The sequence below is a fragment of the Cherax quadricarinatus genome, chromosome 6 (assembly GCF_038502225.1).
Source record: "Cherax quadricarinatus isolate ZL_2023a chromosome 6, ASM3850222v1, whole genome shotgun sequence".
Lineage (NCBI taxonomy): Eukaryota > Metazoa > Arthropoda > Malacostraca > Decapoda > Parastacidae > Cherax > Cherax quadricarinatus.
The window spans coordinates 24,071,350-24,092,499 of record NC_091297.1 but is presented as its reverse complement, the minus strand read 5'-3'; positions in this window follow the sequence as shown (position 1 = coordinate 24,092,499).

The window sequence follows — 21,150 nt, the reverse complement described above, 5'->3', positions numbered from 1 at the left end:
AAGAGGCGGGGCCAGGAGCTGAGTCTCGACCCCTGCAACCACAAACAAGTGAGTACAAATAGTTGAGTGCACTCACACACACACACACACATACAAATTCATATACATCCGCATTTATATACACAAAAAAGAAAAACACTCAAACACACGCTCTCACACACACACATATGCATACACACACACACACAAGTACGAACTACGCTAACATACACGAGCATGCACACATAAATATAAACAGAAAAGGCAGAGATTGAAAGTCTTCCACCAATTACTTGCAATACGAGGAACCTAGTGTATTCTACCCAGGAAGCCAAGGGAGCACAATTCAAATTCATGTAGTTTTACCAGGAAACCAGAGGAGCACAGAAATGGGATGCTAAAAACCAGGTCGAAGAGGAAGGGAAGCCGAGGAGAAATGGTCGGAGAAGTGTGACTAACAGCACTCAGATGCATGATGGAACAAAAGTGGGAAAAAGGTTTAGTGAATTTTGCAAAGCGATGAAGGAGCTGGAAAACATGTTTGCAGAGAACCAGGAATGGGAAAGACGAGCTTCAGCTGCTGAGGCAAAGGTTCAGAGCCTGAAGGAAGAACTGACAAAGTCGAGTTGGGTAATGGGGCTGTGGAAGTAAAGCGATTACCAATGGCAAGTGAGAGGACTGAAGGAAACGAAGATGCTAAGAAAACTTTTGCCGAAATGCTATCATAAAACTTGAGGGCGCAGGAGATGATAAGTTACTGAAATTGGATACAGAAATATTGAGGAAAAGAAAATGGGAAGAGGAGAAAGGGAGAAGTCAATGATTATTACTAGGCTGAAAGGAGGATTTATGACAAAATTCGACAAATGGAGGAAAAGAAAATTAATTAACATCAAAGAAACAAGTGAAGAGGATACATTTCATGTGACAAATTTTTCAGTCTTGGTAGGAAACCATTGGGAAAAAAAGTCGACCAGCCAAACTGACCCTCACAGCAGTAAAGATATGAAATAAGGTCAAACAGTGGAAACCATGGTTAACAGACAAAAAAATATCACTGGGTGTACCTTGACCAGGACAGAAGAAGAAAGGAACTGGAGCAGTTGAAAGAGAGGGCATAAAGGCGCTAAATGCTAGAAGAGATATGCACAACCACCCAAATACCCCCCCCCCCTCTTCAAGACCCTAGCCTTTCCTCCTACCCAAGAACAGTATCCCAAAAACAAATCATACTTCACATCCACATTCATCATTTCCCCCAGCTCAACTACCTTCCTCACAACAGCCTCTCAAAAAAATATAACACTCATGGAGACAAAGCTTATGGAGATAATAATACACATGCTCTTCCTAAATAGTTGTCAGATTTTTGAGGAGGAGTACCACTGCTCATTAGAAATCAGTGTAGTTTTGAGGAGATGGGACGAATGAACAGAGGGGAAGCAGATGACTATAATAAAACCGGAGGTCACCAGGTACTGATAGCAGTGATGTATTACCCTCCACTAAACAGCAAGAGACCAAGACAGGACTATGATGATGGTGGACACACTAGCCGAGATGGCCAGAAGGGTCCACATGAGCCGGGCAAAACTACTAGTTATGGAGCTTTAACCACAAGGAAATCAACTAGGAGAACCTACAGCCACACAAGGGACCAGAAATATTTGATGGCTAAGATACTGGAAATGATAATAGAGAATTTTATGCACCAATATGTTAGGAATGCAACCAGAGAGAGAGGAAAGAATGAACCAGTAAGGCTGAACCATGTATTCACCTTAAGTGGTTTTGAAATAGTATGGGGTATTACTTTTTAAAGGATCGTCGATGCTAGCAATCACACTGTCGTGAATTTTTATTAACCTGTGGAATTAACGGTGGAGAATAAAGTTGCACGGGAAGGAGGTGAGGAGCCAAACTTCCGAGAAGAGGACTATACAAACATGAGGACAGTCCTGTATGAGGTGCAGTGGGAATGAGAACTATAGCCAATGACAGTGAAATGATGGAGTATATGGCTAACAACTGCATGGAGGCACGGGAGCAATAGAAACAATGAGAAGACTGAAGTAAGCCAATGGTTTACTAAGAGCTGTAGAGAGGCCAAAACCTAGAGTATGGAAAAAGCACAGAAGGCAAAGAGTTCAGGAAAACAAGGAGCTGAGCCTAAGAGCCAGAAACGAGTAGACATGGACAAGAGCTCAACGGCAATTTGAGAATGACAGCATCGAAAACCAAATCCAACCAAAAGTTTTTATATAGCTATTTCAGGAGGAAGACAACAGTCAGGAATTAACTTCTCTGGTTGAAGAAAGAAAGTGGGATCTCAAAAGGAATGACCAGGAAGCTCTCATGAGCTCTGCAGGGAGGCATTCTTAGAGAATACATGAAGGCTGCCAGCAAACCGAAGCGGTAAAATCCACCAGCAAGTGCTGTACACAATACAGACAGCTGGGAAGGATGTGAAGAAGCTACCATGTGAGTTAGATACCTGGAAAGTGGTGGAGCCAGATGATATGTCTCCATGGGTCCTGCGAGAGGAAGCAGATGCAATAATTTTCAACAAGTCTTCCTAAACAGGGAAAGTGCCGGAGGCGTGGAAGACAGCAAATATAGTCCCACTTTTAAGAAAGGACACAGACGAGTAACGTTAAGCTATAGACCGGTGTTACTGACATGTATAATAAGGAAATTACAGAGAAGATTATCAGTAGAAAATTAGTGAAGCACCTAGAATGGAGTTTATACATGCATGACAACCAGCACTGCTTCTGGAAGAGAAAATCCTGTATCATAAACCTACTGGATTTCTGCAGCAAGGTAACTAAAGTTAAGCAGGAGAGAGAGGGATGGGTTGATCAAAACATACCTGACAGGAAGGATACAACGAGTGATTGTCCATGACGAAGTATCAGAATTGGTGCATGCGACGAGTGGGGTTCCACAAGGATCAGTCATAGGGCCGGTGCTGTTTCTTGTAAAGGTGAATGACTTGACAGAGCTAAAGAGAATGTCCTATGAGGAAAGGTTATGGGAAATGAACCTGATGACACAGGACAGGAAGTCTAAAGAGGATATAATTATGACTCACAAAATACTGAGAGGAACTAAGAAGATGAACAGAGGCAGAATGTTTCAGATATGGTATATAGGAGCAAGAGGTAACAGGTGAAAGCTGAAAACTCAGATGAGTTATAGAGATGTTAGGGAGTATTTCTTCTGCTGCCTTAGAGTGGTCAGGAAGTGGAATAATATGGAGAGTGAAGTGGTAAAGGCAGGACTCATACATAGCAGTAACAGCCTGGATGATCAGACCCTGATCCACCATGAGACATGGTTTCAGACCGGACCGCGGGGGCGTTGACCCCCGAAACCCTCTCCAGGTAAACTCCAGGTAGCTTTAAGAAAAGGTGCGACAAGGCTTTCGAAACCAGGAGAGAGTGGATCTAGTAGTGACCAGCAAAGAGGCAGAGCCAGGATCTGTAACCTGACCCCTGCAACTACATATAGGTGAGTACACAAAAACACACTACTACGAACACAGGTGTAGTCTAGTGGCCTGCACACCTGGTTGTAGCACGATAACCAATGTAGAAATGAGGAATGAAGAAAAGACAGCAAGCAATTATATGTATAATATTTAAAAGCATATTTACAGAAAGGCAAATGCAGAGAAGAGACACGGTGAGAACTGTCTTCGATCAGACTCGGAGGTTAAGTCTGCCAATGTTAATTCACGAATGTCCAACATCGCTTCACATCTTTGGCGGGGCTTTCCTGTGATTAGCTGGTTGAACCAAGAAGCTAGCACGGCGAGGGGGCCCCGATCATTATATCCTTAGCATCTAGTTCGCTGGTCGGGAGGGCTTGCCTATATGGGTGTGTGACATATGCCGAATCAAATGTACACGCACTCAAACTCACATTCACTCTATAGAAGACGCAAAAGCTTTCCATAGATATATTTATTTATATAAATTACAGATCTTAAAGTCATTATTGAAGGAATACTCATTTTTATTTAGTGACATAACGAACGATTATCTCGCAGCTTCATTGTAAACATCTTTTTCATAATAATACAAATCTCATCAATTTGTTATCAAATTTCGTCAGCAAATATAGCTTTTGTTCAATTTACTAAATCGTTGTGTTGTTAATTTCCTGTCCTACTACTATATCACCTGTATACAATCACCAGCGCACGATTAACTAGTCTAACAGACCTGTTGCATATGACATAAAGGGAAATTGAAGCAGGTAATGAACACATTATGCAGGGAGTGAACCGCGTAAACTTGTGATTACCCCGACGCTGTGCCAAATGAGACGCCGACGCCTCTGATTGCAAGCGACGGGATGAAGTGTAAGCCTCTGATATACATGGTAAGTGATGCCAGGTTGGTGAGATAGTGGGCAGGTGATGCCAGTCAGGCGAAGCTTTAGTGGCGCCAGTCTAGCCAGAGAGTTATATAATGATTTCAGTCTAGTGAGATATGACCAAATGATATTAGCTTGAAGAGACAGTAATGTCAGTCTGGTGATGTAGTTCTAGGTGATGCCAGTCTGGTGAAATAGTGACCAAAGGATATTAGCCTGGAGAGATAGTGATGCCAATCTGGTGAGACAGCGACAAAAATTATGCCAGTTTTGTGACTCAGTGATGCAAATCTGGCGAGTTAGTGACACAGAAGGTTGGATACAGCAAATGTTATAAACAGGCTTCACAAGTATTATCTTAGAATAATGTGTGCAAACATAACTTAAATGACCCTTCGATATTCAAATATGCCCATCCCTCCTTAGAGCGTAGGCATTGTACTTCTCACCTCCAGAACTCAAGTATCTGGTTAACCGATATCTCTGAATTCCTCCATAAAAGTCACCTTGCTTGCATTGCAATAGTACATTAAAAATTTAAAATTAATTGTTTTCACCCACCCGATCTATCCGGCTAAAACAAATGCAATATGCTCAAAACCTTCCTCACTCCCTCCATTCAGTCCTTCCTTTTCCCAAGATTTATTCACCCTCTTAGTCATTCGGTTCTGCTCCACCCTCTCGAGATGCCCAAACCACATCGACAATTCCTCCTTTGCCCTCTGGATATGCCTATGTAATCCCACGTTATTGTTTTTCAATAAACCGAATTCTTTGCATAAAATTTGCACCACACATTGCTCTCAAACAACACATCTCCACGATCTTCAGCGTTCTCCTCCATACTGCCACGTCTAAACCATCAGATCTCACACCCATATGAAAGGACTTTTATAACTTCTCTCTGCTTTTACAACTACACACTGCCTTAATTCTTTCTGTAACGATACTGCACACTTTAGCCGGTAAACAAAGGATCTATGAATGCTTTCTGCCATTCCTTAGGTACCTTACCTTCTTCTATGCATATATGTCTTGCCATACTTATGTTTGGCAGGAAATCTTCTTAAAACCTCTGACTACAGTTATCCATTACTCTCAATGTGAAAAATATAAATATATTAAAACCAGTGCGTTTTCATTTTATTTACAGACAAACAATTGAATGAGACTAGGTCAAGTAAGTTGTAAAATATTCCGATCGGTTATGTAAAGACTGTGTGACCCCTCAAAAATTTTATCCACTTCATCATTTTTGCAGAGAGAATTCCGTAAATCAGAGATTATACCATAAATCACATGCTGTCATGGTTTTCAAACGTAAAACTTAAGAAAATACTGGAACGTGATTTTTAAACATATAAGACCTTCTGTAAAGTGGCCAGTGGTCTGTACAAAGAGAACAAGAGGCATTATTAGAAGACATTGTAATTGGTGGGTAGAACACTTATCAAATTACCCTCGTATAATATGAGAAACCTCTGCTGACGGTCCTGACCGTCCTGGATCATTGTTGTTAATTAAGTCACAGTAGACAGTGGAAAAAATGTAGAAGGTCAGAAGACAGGTAGGTAAGAGGAAGGCGAAAGAAGATAGTGGCAGTAGTACTGGTACTAGTTGTAGTAACAGTGGTGGTAGTAGTAGTAGTTCTAGTAGTACATTTAATAATAAAGGTAGATTTAGTAGTAACAGTAGTAGAAGAAATAGTGGTAGTGTTAATAATATTATAGGGCTGTACCATTCCTAGTTATATTTATATAAATATATATGTCGTGACGAATAGGTAAAACTTGCGATTTTGGCTTAAATAGCAACACTCTTCTTGCCGAATAAGGCAAGCGAAAATTTGTGTATGCAATAATTTCGCAAAAATCATTCTGAACGAAACGAAAAAAAAATAATTCATTGTGTTTGCTTATTATTAAATTATTGTAAACTTATTTAAAATATATTTAGTTGGATTAGGCTAAATTAAATTGCGCTTGTTATAATAAGGTTAGGTAAGTTTTCTAAGGGTCTTTTAGGATAAAATCGTTAATTTTTACATAAACATAAATGACCAAAATATATCTTTAGACGTATAAGAGAAAATTTTGGAAAAGACTTAATTTTAAATGAGGTCTTGCTAATTGACCAATTTTACCTATTCGGCGGCACGATATATATTACTTGGCTGGTCTGATTCCTGACGAACTTAAACCTTTCTTTTTTGGTGCATCACTTTGTGGCCTTAAAAAGAAGGATGGAGGAATTAGGCCAATTGCAGTGGACAACACTTTTCGGCTCCTCGTTTCCAAAGCTCCTGTCCGAAGTATTCGTGCAGAGGCAGCCATGATGCTTCAACCAAACCAGCTTGGCTTTGGGGTCTCTCAAGGAAGTGAAGCAGCAGTTCATGCAACAAGGGCGTATATCAACAACCTGCCTGAGGACAATGCAGTGGTAAAATTAGATTTCAGGAATGCACTTAATCTCCAGAGGGTGTACAGCAAGGGGATCCTCTTGCACCAATTCTCTTCTGGTTCTTGGATGATGGCACACTAGCAGGTACAAAAGAGTCCCTTCTAGATTATTTTACACAGGTGATGACACTGGGACAGGAAATGGTCTCATCCTGAATCCATCCAAATGTGAAATCATCTCAGTCAATCAACAAGTGTTATATGCAGTGAGATCAAAACTACCAGGAGCATCGGTCATTGTCCCCACAAATAGTGTCTTGCTAGGAGCACCTCTGGGAAACGATGCCATTGACACAATTCTCAGGAAGAAACTGGAAGAATTTAGGAGAATGGAACAACGAATAGGCAATCTTGACACCCACGATGCCTTGTACCTTCTCACAAAGTGCTTGAGTCTGCCCAGGTTGACATATTTCTTAAGATGTGCACCTTCATATGATAACCCTATACTGCACGAATATTGAAGTATCCTGAGGCAGATTTTTACTAAAGTACTTAACCTTACTCTAGAAGATGGGCAGTGGGATCAAGCTACACTTCCAGTCAGACTAGGAGGCATTGGTGTCCGCAAGTCATCCCAAAAGTTTGTTGACGGAACATGATCTGGGATAATCTAATGGGCTCTGAAACCAGACCTGTTACCCCCAACGATTACAAACAGTCGAACTAGGATGGCTCAGTAGCGGAGCATATAGCCTCACAGATGCTTGAGTGTGTCAAGGAAGGATAGAGCCCGCCTCCTGGCAGTGAGGGCTCCTCATGCAGGGGACTTTCTGTTAGCTGTTCCCAATTCCAGCCTTGGCACACGCCTCGACCCACAGACCATCCGCATTGGTGGTGCCCTTCGACTTGCCACCCCCTACTCTCGTCAAGCACAGGTGTATTTATGGCAGTGAAGCAGCAGACCGATTCGGGTACAATGGTCTTGTGTGTAGTAAATCCGAGGGAAAGATTGCAAGACATGAGGAGGTTAATAACATTATCAAGAGGAGCCTCACAACAGCCGGATGCCCAGCAGTAAGGGAGCCACCCCAGCTATGCAGATTTGATGGCAGCCAAAAGCGTCCAGATGGTTTCACCCTTCAAGCCTGAACAGACGGCAAGCAGGTGGTATGGGACTACACGTGCATCTACCTTGGCTGATACCTATCTCCAATATACCAGGGAGGAAGGAGGGGCAGCTGCCAGCTTCAGGAAGTCCCAAAAGTCGAGAAAATATGGAGAACTTGCCCATCATTATATGTTTGTTCCCATAGGCTTAAAGACCCTTGGCTCATGGGGAAAGAGTGCATGACTCACGAAATCGTAATGACACGATTGCAAACAAACCATACCCAGGCCGGGATTGAACTCGCGGTCAGAGAGTCTCAAAACTCCAGACCGTCGCGTTAGCCACTAGACCAGCTAGCCACAATAAGATTCGTCCAACTAGGTATATTTCTACACCATAGAAAGGTTAGCATAGGCACCACTGTGACCACAAATGCAAGTTTTTACAGACGAATCTCCAGCTAACAAACAAACCATACCCTGACCGCGGGTTCAATCCCGGCCGGGGTATGGTTTGTTTGCTATCGTGTCATTACGATTTCGTGAGTCATGTTGACGGCAGTGAGGGGACTTGAGCTAGATTTCGTCACGGCCACGCTAGCTGGAGATTCGTCTGTAAAAACTTGCATTTGTGGTCACAGTGGTGCCTATGCTAACCTTCCTATGGTGTAGAAATATACCTAGTTGGACGAATCTTATTGTGGCTAGCTGGCCCAGTGGCTAACGCGACGGTCTGGAGTTTTGAGACTCTCTGACCGCGGGTTCAATCCCGGCTGGGGTATGGTTTGGGAAAGAGTGCATCTAAGTTCCTCAAGGAGCGAGACAAAAGACTCATCAGGTAACTAGGGATCCCGGAGCAGCTAGTTTTCTGTTGCAGCGACTCAGCGCTGCTGTTCAGAGGGGTAATGACTGCTGTATTTTGGGCACGTGCCCTGGCTCTGAGGAGCTGGATGAGATTTTCGCATTATAATCAGCGACAAACACGTAACAATATGTGCTAGACATGTATCTCTAACACCTCATGTACTGTATATGCAATCTTTATACCAACAATATCTCTTAAATCTTTTGTACCAAATGATGTAATATAATATACCTATTTGTAAAAAAAAAGAATGAAATATATATATATATATATATATATATATATATATATATATATATATATATATATATATATATATATATATATATATATATATCAATGCACCACACGCAAACAAGCGGGATAAAAACAAAAGCAGCAGGACTCGACCCACTTACATAGGGATGAGGAGGGTTCCCTCTCGGCCACAAACGCCTCAAAAGCTGGGTAGCCTGGTACACAAGCCATGTTTCTTCCCAGCCCTAGCACATCAGTGGGCCTCAAGCATGGATTTCAATCTCCTCCTGTATGTTCTGACCTCACATGCAATTTTCTTATATGTCATTGCACCACCAGAAACAAGCGGGTATGTACACAGATGTGAGGAATGTGATGTGAGGAATAATAGTGCACATAAAAACAGTTATTTATTTGTTTTCCATATATTTTTAATTTAAAAAAAGTAATTAATTTAATGTTAAAAAAAGACTGAGTTATTTTATTCAAACTCTAATTGAAGAAACTGCACTAGATAGGCTGACGGAGAAAATGTATAGATTTTGGTCAAATAGAACTATGTGTAAGAGTACAAGGATGGGTTGTACTGGAAGTGAATATTTTATTAAGAGGGTTCAGTATACCGCAGTGGAGGCTAGCGACCAATAGGTTCTGAGATGCATTGGAGCCCAATCTTGTTAACTTACTGGAAGGAAGATCGAACAAGAGCATGAGAACACACGAGAGAAAATCCAGCTACTGACTTAAGGGAAAATGGTGAGCGAGGTAAAGCTAAATTCAACGCCTGGGCTGTTAAATTAAGCGAAAAACAAAACAGAAATTCCCTGTTTTATTTTATAAACGGAGAAAATTCGCAATCAGACAAATTTAATTTAAAATCAGTTCCATAGATTCCATTTACTATAATTGTTGATGAATTATTTTAAAGTTTTAAAATGTTTACATTATGTTGCTTTTAGGGATTTTGGTCCTTTTTTTTATAATTTTTATATTAAAAAAATACTTTGTATAATAGAATACTTTGTGTCTTCACAGTTAATTTGATTTTAACCTTCATTTTTTTAACAGGGACAAATTTTTTTTGAACATTATACATTATGCCTTTTGATATTGTCTTGCAACTTTTTTTATGCAACATTCAGATTTTACAGACAACACCAGCCTATGATAACTAAGTGCTGAACTCACTATTAGAGAGAAAATGTAGTATGCTAAGGATGTTATCCATATAGGCATGCCCTCCACACCAGCAACCAGGTGATAAGGGTATAATGAGTACGGGCCCATCGTTCAACCAGCCAATCGCAAGGAAACCCGTCAAAGTTGTGAAGCGATGCGGGTCACTCGTGAATCAACTTTGACAGACTTACCTCCCAGTCAGGTAGCAGCAGTTCTCACTATTTCTCTTGTTTGCATTTGCCTTATTGTACATATCCGCTGTATATATTTAACTTACCTGATTACTAATTGGTGCATGAAATATAAGTATTTACTCTGCTGCCTTCCTCTTTGCTCGTTCCTACGTAGTTATCATGTTACAGCCAGGTGTTCCAGCCACTAGACTACACATGTGTTTCTAACAGAAAACAAAATGCACAGTTTCTATTCCCATCTCATATTCAATTTCACTCGTGATTTTTTTATTTCTTTGCGGTAACGCTGGATTGAAAATTTATCAATTGAGAGAATACTCGCGCTCTTAAATGAAAAGAGAGCACTTATTTCTCCACGTCTTTAATACAGTTGATCCTTGCAGTGGAAGTTCTTTGTGCCGGTGAGGAACCTATGATCCAAGGAACTAAACCTGTCCTTCCCTTCCTTGGATCCAAACTGAGTGTTTGCCATTCTCCAGGTGGTATGTTAATTCTTACGGGTACAGCACGTCCGCATAAATAAAATAATTATCACTTCTCGGCAATACCCAGTTTCGTCCAACACAGTTTAAACTAATTACAATATTCCCCTCCATTATATGTAGATGCAATGTAATTTTAACCTTTATTCTAGTCTTCGTTTCGTGTACATCTGTCTTCATTGTATATTTAATATTCACTACTCCACTGCGTCTGTTAATAAGACACTTCGTTGATGTTGGTGTTACTACAATATTCAATTGAATTACCAGGGTATGACTTAGTAATATTAAAACTGCGGTATGTAAATACGATTTGCATCGTGAAAAATATATTCAGTAATATGTTGAACTAGATATCAAACAAAATATTGAACGGTATGTTGAAAAATATATTAAGCAAGATGTACAACACTACATTAATCAAACAACATATAAAAACAAAATCTATAAATCAAATGTAAACTGAGTCATGGAGGATCGAAGTCACTATAATAGCTTTTCAGCGATAACTTCAAGAACGTCTGATCAGTGTTTACTGCAAGTACCACTGATCAGTGATCACTTTAAGGATCATGAATCAGTGATTATTGAAAGTACCACTGATCAAAATGAGTACTTTAAGGACCACTAATTAGTAAATATTGCAAGCACCACTGATCAGTAAGTACTTCAAGAACCGTTGGTAAGTGATCACTACAAGGACCACTGATCAGTGACCAGTACATGGATCAGTGATCACTGCTGGTACCACTGGTCAGTGACCAGTGTCTTCACTCTAAGTGACTCTTGCTGACAGTGACAATTGCCATAAGAGGTCACTGGTCAAAGTAATAACTAAACACAGTGGACAGTGGCCACATTGACCACCAGTGACGAAAGATGCTAATGCACCGTTCATAAGGTGCTCCATATTTAACTCTGACCCGTCTTCCCTCCCCGGCTGCATAAACACACGCTAAGAGAGAGCAAATACTCAACAGCTCTGGGCTTTCCTCAGGTGACGAGCTTGGAGAAAGAAACGTGAGAAATATCCGTTCCAGACAAATATTTTCTCCATTAGCAATATTAAAAGATCGGAATATTCACTCCGGGAAGAAATGAAAGAATAAAAAAATATTGATCAGGAAAATCTGTCATATTATATTACCGTAATGTTTTTAGTGTATTTCCTTCTTATTAAATATTATTAAAAGTACACTGGACACAGATGAGTTAAATACGATTTTTCTATATGAAAAAATATCAGCAAGATTTGATTTAGGTTTCTAAATTTTAGTGCGAAATGAAAAATTTGCATTACATAATAATTCTCGTTAATAAGATACAATACTTGATGTATCCGCATATTACATGAATCCAGTCTTCTGTACAGCAGTGCAAGTGACTGGAAAAATGCATAGTTTGGCACAAGTTTCTAATGCTGTTAATCAGCAATGAATATCTGAAGCAAATCAGAAATGTCATTCACAGGTGATCACACGGAAAGTAATACCTCGATTCCTTCCAAAAGATAAAAAAATAGGGCAAATCTAATTCAAAACTTGCATTAATAAAGACCAACTGAATAAACATTCTCGTGGTATCTGAGATAGACCAATTGTCCGGAAAATGGGAAAGTCTGTCATGATTAAACTTAAAAATACCTTAAAAGCACGAATTTTTGTTGTTATTTTGTTTTTTCATGTATATTCTAGTTAAAATTCTTTACAGTCTTATAAGATTTTTTTTATATCGATACTTAAGGAAAGTCCAATTTGATAAAATAGCATAAAAATGATAAAGTGGCACTCATATAGCCTAAAATCAATATATTAGTGTTTAGGGATTGAAGGCGATCAGAAGAGGCATTCCCTAGTTATTACATAGAACAAATTTTATTTAATAAACATGACAAGTTGAAATATACAAGCCTCTAAATGAGCGCCAAGATCAAGAACAAGAGAGTATAGGTAAGACCCTTGTGAGTTGAGCGAGGAAGTGGGGATAGTGGAAGAATAAGCTGGCGAGTGGAAAAGTTATGAGTGAGAGGGATAGTACTAGGGATAGTTACTAATACGGTAGCATACCTGGAGAGGGTTTCGGGGGTCAACTCCCTCGCGGCCCGGTCTGTGACCAGGCTTCATGGTGGATCAGGGCCTGATCAATCAGGCTGTTACTGTCGGCGAAAGCTTCAAGCTGATCAGAAAATGCATTTATATTAAGTCTTCTGGTTAAAACCTTTTCAAATTTTGTTTTTATTTTTTACAATTTCTCAAAGGTTCAGATTTTCACCTACTCAGATTACACTAATTGGGTATCATCCTTCTTAAAAAAATTGTCTCGTCATTACTATTTTGAAGCTGATCAGGAAAAAACATTCTTTTAATTATATATCAGGAAATTATATAACACTAAAACTGGCAGATTGGGACTTAAACCACCCAATAACAGCAAGAACCTTGCGTTCCAGCAAGAACCTTGCGTTCCAGCAAGGACCTTGCGTTCCAGCAAGAACCTTGCGTTCCAGCAAGAACCTTGCGTTCCAGCAAGAACCTTGCGTTCCACCAAGAACCTTGCGTTCTATCAAGAACCTTGCGTTCTATCAAGAACCTTGCGTTCTATCAAGAACCTTGCGTTCTATCAAGAACCTTGCGTTCCAGCAAGGACCTTTCGTTCAAGCAAAGACCTTGCGTTCCAGCAAAGACCTTGCGTTCCAGCAAAGACCTTGCGTTCCAGCAAGGACCATGCGTTCCAGCAAAGACCTTGCGTTCCAGCAAGGACCATGCGTTCCAGCATGGATAACTGGCAAAGTAGGAAGATGGATCTTCGACTTTCTAACCAATCGCACACAAAGAGTAGTGGTAAACAGAGTTAAATCAGATGCTGCCATATTGAAGAGCTCTGTCCCACAAGGCACAGTACTCGCACCTATCCTGTTCCTTATTCTCATATCAGACATAGATAGAGATGTAAACCACAGCACTGTATCATCTTTTACAGACGATACTAGGATCTGCATGAGAGTGTCATTCATTGAGGACACGGCAAAGCTCCAAGAAGATATAAACCAAGTTTTTCAATGGGCAACAGAGAACAATATGATGTTCAATGAAGACAAATTCCAACTACTCCGTTATGGAAGCTTGAGGAAATAATAACTAGGACTGAGTATACTACAAACTCCAATCACACAATAGAGCGGAAAAGCAATGTGAAGGACCTGGGTGTGGTAATGTCCGAAGACCTCATCTTCAAGAACCACAACAATGCCACTATTACATCTGCTAGGAAATTGATAAGATGGATAATGAGAACATTCAGGACAAGAGATGCTAAGCCAATGATGATCCTTTTTAAATCACTTATTCTCTCTAGGCTGGAATACTGCTGTACATTAACGCCCTCATTCAAGAAAGAAAGAAGGAATACTGCACCATGCCTACTGACCCATGCCGAGTAGGTCCATGTCCCCCCCGGATTAGACCAATGACCCACCCAGTCTGGTCACCTCCACTCAAGGACCCAGCAGCACAAGCTACTCAGGTCCAACTCACACCCACCCACACCCTCACCCACTCATGTATTTATCTAACCTACACAACGTTTTAGCCTGAATAACTGTACTCGGGAGTTTGTTCCACTCATCCACAACTCTATTACCAAACCAGTGCTTTCCTATATCCTTTCTGAATCTGAATTTTTCCAACTTGAAACCATTGCTGCGAGTCCTGTCTTGGCTGGAAATTTTCAGCACGCTATTTACATCCCCTTTATTTATTCCTGTTTTCCATTAATACACCTCGATCATATCCCCCCTTATTCTACGCCTTTCGAGAGAGTGCAGATTCAGGGACTTCAGTCTATCCTCATAGGGAAGATTTCTAATACATGGGATCATCTTTGTCATCCTCTTCTGTACGTTTTCCAGAGCATTTATATCCATTCTGTAATACGGTGAATAGAACTGAGCAGCATAGTCTAAATGAGGCCTAACCAAGGATATATAGAGTTGAAGAACAACCTGAGGACATCTATTATTTATACTTCTAGATATGAAGCCAAGAATTCTGTTAGCTTTATTGCGATCACGAATGCACTGTTATCTTGGTTTTAGATTACTGCTAACCAGAACTCCTAAATCCTTTTCGCAATCAGTAGTATTAAGATCTACATTATTTAGTTTACATGTGGCATGGTTATTTTCCTGTCCAACATTTTGAACTGTGCATTTGTCTATATTAAACTGCATCTGCCACTTCTCCGACCATTGCATCAGTCTATTCAAATCATCCTGGAGTGCTGTAGTGTCCTCATTAGAATGAATTGGACGGCCTATTTTGGTGTCATCAGCAAATTTGCTTATGTCGCTATTTATTCCCTCATCTATGTCGTTTATGTAAACTGTGAACAACAACGGGCCCAACACTGACCCTTGTGGAACACCGCTTGTGAAGTGCCCCCATTCTGATTTCTCCCCATTTATGCAAACTCTCTGCTACCTATTTGTCAACCATGCCTCTACCCAGGAAAAAATTTCTCCTCCTATTCCGTGTGCCTTAAGTTTCCTCAATAACCTCTGATGTGGAACTCTATCGAAAGCCTTACTCAAGTCCATATACACAGTATCATATTCATTACCATGATCTACCCCCTCAAACAGTTTAGTGGAAAAAAGTTAGTAAATTCGTAAGACAGGAACGCCCCTTTGTAAAACCGTGTTGAGATTCATTAATCAATCTGTGCCTATCAAGATGGCTACGAATTGCTTCGGCAATTATTGATTACATAATTTTTCCCTCTATGGAGGTAAGGCTTATTGGTCTATAATTCGAAGCCAAGGACCGTGTCACCTGCCTTGTAAATAGGTATTACATTTGCCATCTTCCACTTATCATGTGCTATGCCAGTTTGCAGTGATATGTTAAAAGATTAGCCAAAGGTATGCTAAGTTCCTCTTTACATTCCTTTAACACCCTTGCAAACAGTTCATCAGGGCCTGGGGATTTGGTAGGTTTTAGTTCCTCTGTTTGTCTGAGGACCATGCCACTAGTTACCGCAATCGTGCTTAGTTTATTATCGTCCTGTTCTACATAATCTATTATTTCAGGAATATCGCTAGTATTTTCCTGGGTGAAAACTGAGAGGAAGTAGGTATTAAGAATTTCACACATATCCTTATCACTGTCAGTGATCTGACCAGAGTTACTCTTAAGTGGGCCTATCTTGTCCCTAATCTTACTTCTGTATACCTGAAAGAACCTTTTTGGGTTAGTCCTTGAATCCTTTGCAACCTGAGCCTCATAATCCCTTTTTGTTTTTCTTGTTCCTTTCTTTATGTCTCTCTTTAATTCAAATATAATGATTTCTTAACTGCCCATCCCCTCTTTTGATACGCCTATATATGCCTCTCTTTTAACCAATGAGATGTTTTAATCTATTGTTCATCCATTTGGGATCATTTTTGTTAGATCTAATTTCCCTACTCGTAACAAAAGTTGTCTGGGCAGCTAGAACTATGCTATGAAAAAACGTCATATTGGCAACCAAGATCACCTACCTGACCCATAGTCAGGACATCCCAATTTAGCCCACCCAGGCAATTTTTCAATCCCATGAAGTCGGCCAAGCGAAAATCTGGGACAGAGATTTGATTGCAGTTATCTGGGTAATTCCATGATATATTGAAACTAAGTGATTTGTGATCACTTTCCCCAAGCTCATCATTAACCTCAAGATTATTAATTAGTGACTCTTTGTTGGCTAGAACCAAGTCAAACAAATTGTTTCCTCTAGTTGATTCTGTCATTAGAAAGTCACTAGACTCAAGATTTCCTGTCATATTGTTCCAATCAATTTGTCTAAAGTTAAAATCTCCCATTATCACAACATTTTCATATCTAGATGCCTTATGAATTTCTTCCTACAACAGCTTACTGCACTCCCTATCAAGGTTTGGGGGCCTATAAATCACACCCAAAATTAATTTGTCACGACCCTCGAGAAACTGTAGCCAAACAGATTCTGTGTTCGATGTTTCTAATCTTACATCATGTCTAAAACAACAATTTAAATTTTCTCTGACATACATCGCCACTCCACCACCCTTCCTGTTGACCCTATCAGTGTAGAATAGTTTATAACCCTGTATGTTGCATTCAGAAGGCATTTCTCTATCTGTCAGGTTGAACCAGGTCTCTGTTTTACAATTAATATCTATATTACCTACACTTGCAAGTAATCTTAGCTCATCTATCTTATTTCTTAAACTCCTACTATTTGTATAGTAAACCTAAAGGGAGCTAATCACTCGTTGCCATCTGCTATCTCTCTTTGTTTGTTGATCAGTTTATTTGCCATTACTAGCAACTTTATTTTGAATATTGTCTTTTAAACATATCCCTGAGGTATCCCGGTAATAACTGTTGTTTTTAACCCTAATACTGCAGCCTGACTGTTTCCCACAATCACCCATACCTCTCTAATCTATCAGTTTAAATTCCTAGACAAGTCATCACTTACCCTCTCTATTGAATTGGCTAATGCAACCACTCCATCCCCAGAGAGATGAACCCCATCCCTTGCATACATATCACGTTTGCCAAAGAATTGGTACCAGTTATCAATGAATGGGATTGCAAGTTCCTTGCACTACCTGTCTAGCCAGTAATTTATTCCAATTGCCCTAGACATCCATTTATTGCCCCCTCCCTTTTTAGGCAAGATGCTACATATGACTGGGATCCCTCCCTTAGACCTGACTACTTCTATGTCTGACCTGTACTTATCCAGCAGCTCCTGTCTCCTGCCCTTCCCAATGTCATTACCCTTAACACTAAGACAGATAATGGGCTTGTTCCCATTATCTGACATAATATTATCCAACCTGCTGACTATGTCACCAACACCAGCTCCAGGAAGGCACACTCTCTGTCTGACCTTTCTGTCTCTGTTACAAAATGCACGGTCCATATATCTTACCTGAGAATCGCCTACTATTAAAATATTCATACCTTGATTAGCAAGGGAACAAGTGGTACCTTCAACCTCACTAACCAGTGAAGTGCACTCGTCCTGGAGAACAGAGAATCGATTTCCTACCTTCACATCTTCTCCGTTAACCCTCCTTATCTTCCTTCTTCCTGAACTGTGAACCACTTGCCACTTAAAGCGGCTGGCACTATCACTGCTTGTGACCATTTCCTCCTTACCAGCTAAATACTTCTCACACTCCCACACTCATCTAGGCGAAGCTTCAGCCTCCTATTTTCCTCCTGAAGAAGTAGAACCTCCTTCTTCAACACCTGATCCTGAGATTCTACAAAACTACAACAAGCCATGGTGCTTGGTAACACCCCACGCTAACTCCCAGAGCTTAGGACAGGTATGACCGCAGGTGACCATATATATATATATATATATATATATATATATATATATATATATATATATATATATATATATATATATATATATATCGTGCCGAATAGGCAGAATTTGCGATCTTGGCTTAAATAGCAACGTTCATCTTGCCATATAGGACAAGTGAAAATTTGTGTATGCAATAATTTCGCCAAAATCATTCTAAACCTAACGAAAAAAATACATTTCACTGTGTTTGTTTAGTATTAAATTACTGTAAACAAATCTAAAATATATTTAGTTGGGTTAGGCTAAAATAAATTGTTCTTGTTATAATAAGGTTAGGTAAGTTTTCTAAGATTCTTTTAGTGCAAAATTAAATTTTTTTACATTAGCATTAATGAAAAAAATATATCTCTAAACGTATAAGAGAAAATTTTAGAAAGGACTTAATTTTAAATGAGTTCTTGCTAATTGACCAGTTTTACATATTCGGCACGACATATATATATATATATATATATATATATATATATATATATATATATATATATATATATATATATATATATATATGTTTGTGTGCGTGTGTGTGTGTGTGTGTGTGTGTGTGTGTGTGTACTCACCTAATTGAGGTTGCGGGGGTCGAGTCCGAGCTCCTGGTGTGTATGTGTGTGTGTGTGTCTGTGTGTCTGTGTCTGTGTGTAGGTGTGTGCGTGTGTGTGTGTGTGTGTGTGTGTGTGTGTGTGTGTGTGTGTGTGTGTGTGTGTGTGTGTGTGTGTGGGTGTATGTGTGCTCACCTAGTTGTGGTTGCAGGAGTCGAGTAATAGCTCCTGGCCCCACGTCTTCAATGGCAGCTACTGGATCACTCTCCCTGCACGATGAGCTTTATCATACCTCGTCTTAAAATATGTATGGTTCCTGCCTCCGCTGCATCACTTGCCAGAGTATTCCAATTCCTGACAACTCTATGACTGAAGAAATACTTCCTAACATCCTTTTGACTTACCTGAATTTTCAACTTCTTGTTTCTGTGTCCCATCTCTGGAACATCCTGTTTCTGTACACCTTGTCAATTCCTCGCAGTATTTTATATGTCGTTATCATGTCTTCTCTAACTCTCCTGTCCTCCATTGTTGTCAGGCCGATTTCCCTTAACCTTTCCTCGTAGGACATTTCCCTTAGTTCTGGGACTAGCCTTGTTGCAAACCTTTGCACTTTCTCTAATTTCTTGACGTGCTTGACCAGGTGAGAGTTTCAAACTGGTGCTGCATACTCCAGTACGGGCCTGACGTACACGGTGTACAGAGTCTTAAACGTTTCCTTATTGAGGTATCGGAACGCTATTCTGAGGTTTGCCAGGCGCCCACATGCTGCAGCAGTTATCTGGTTGATGTGCGCTTCAGAAGACGTGCTCGGTATTATACTCACCCCAAGATCTTCTTTCATTGAGTAAGGTGTGCAGTTTTTGGCCACCTAGCCTAACATCCCTGTCATTCATCTGTATCTTCAACTTCCAACTGTGTCCCCTTGTTGCTGTGTCCCATCTCTGGAACATCCTGTCTTTGTCCACCTTGTCAATTCCTTTCAGTTTTTTGTATGTCTTTATCATGTCCTCCCTATCTCTCCTGTCTTCCAGTGTCGTCAGGTTGATTTCCCTTAACCTCTCCTCGTGGGACATACCTCTTAACTCTGCGACTAGTTTTGTTGCAAACCTTTGCACTTTCTCTAGTTTCTTTACGTGCTTGGCTTGGTGTGGGTTCCAGACTGGTGCCGCATACTCCAATATGGGCCTAAAGTACACGGTGTACAGGGTCCTGAACGATTCCTTATTAAGAAGTCGGAATGCTGTTCTGAGGTTTGCTAGGCTCCCATATAGTGCAGCAGTTATTTGGTTGAGATGTTCCTGGTGTTATACTCACCCCAGCATCTTTTTCCTTGAGTGAGGTTTGTAGTCTCTGGTTCACTAGACTGTATTCCGTCTGCGGTCTTCTTTGCCCTTCCCCAATCTTGATGACTTTGCACTTGGTGGGGTTGAACTCCAGGAGCCAATTGCTGGACCAGGTCTGCAGCCTGTTCAGATCCATTTGTAGTTCTGCCTGGTCTTCAATCGAATGAATTCTTCTCATCAACTTCACGTCACCTGCAAACAGGGACACTTCGGAGTCTATTCCTTCCGTCATGTCGTCCACAATTACCGGAAACAGCACTGGTCCTAGGACTGACCCCTGTGGGACCCCGCTGATCACAGGTGCCCACTCTGACACCTCGCCACGTACCATGACTCGCTGCTGTCTTCCTGACAAGTATTCCTTGATCCATTGTAGTGCCTTCCCTGTTATCCCTGCTTGGTCCTCCAGTTTTTGCACTAATCTCTTGTGTGGAACTGTGTCAAACGCCTTCTTGCAGTCCAAGAAAATGCAATCCACCTACCCCTCTGTGTGTGTGTGTGTGTGTGTGTGTGTGTGTGTGTGTGTGTGTGTGTGTGTGTGTGCGTGTGTGTGTGTGTGTGTGTGTGTGTGTGCGTGTGTGTGTGTGTGTGTGCGTGCGTGTGCGTGTGTGTGCGTATGTGTACTCACCTAACTGTGGTTGCAGGGGTTGCAGGCCTCCCTGTCAGGTATTTTCTGATCCACTGCAGTGGCATTCCTGTTATACGTGTCTGATTCTCTAGCTTCTGCACTAATCTCTTCTGGAGGAACTGTGTCGAAGTCTTTCTTTCAGTCCAAGAAAATGCAGTCTACCCACCCCTCTCTCTCGTGTCTTCTGTTACCTTGTCATAAAAGTCCAGTAGGTGTGTGACACAGGATTTGTGTGTGTATGCGTGTGTATGTGCTCACCTAGTTGTACTCACCTAGTTGTGGTTGCAGAGGTTGAGTCAGGTCCTGGCGTCGCCTCTTCACTAGCGGCTAATGGGTCCCTCTCCGTGCACCATGAGCTTTATCATACCTCTGCTTAAAGCTATGAATGGTTCCTGTCTCCACTAC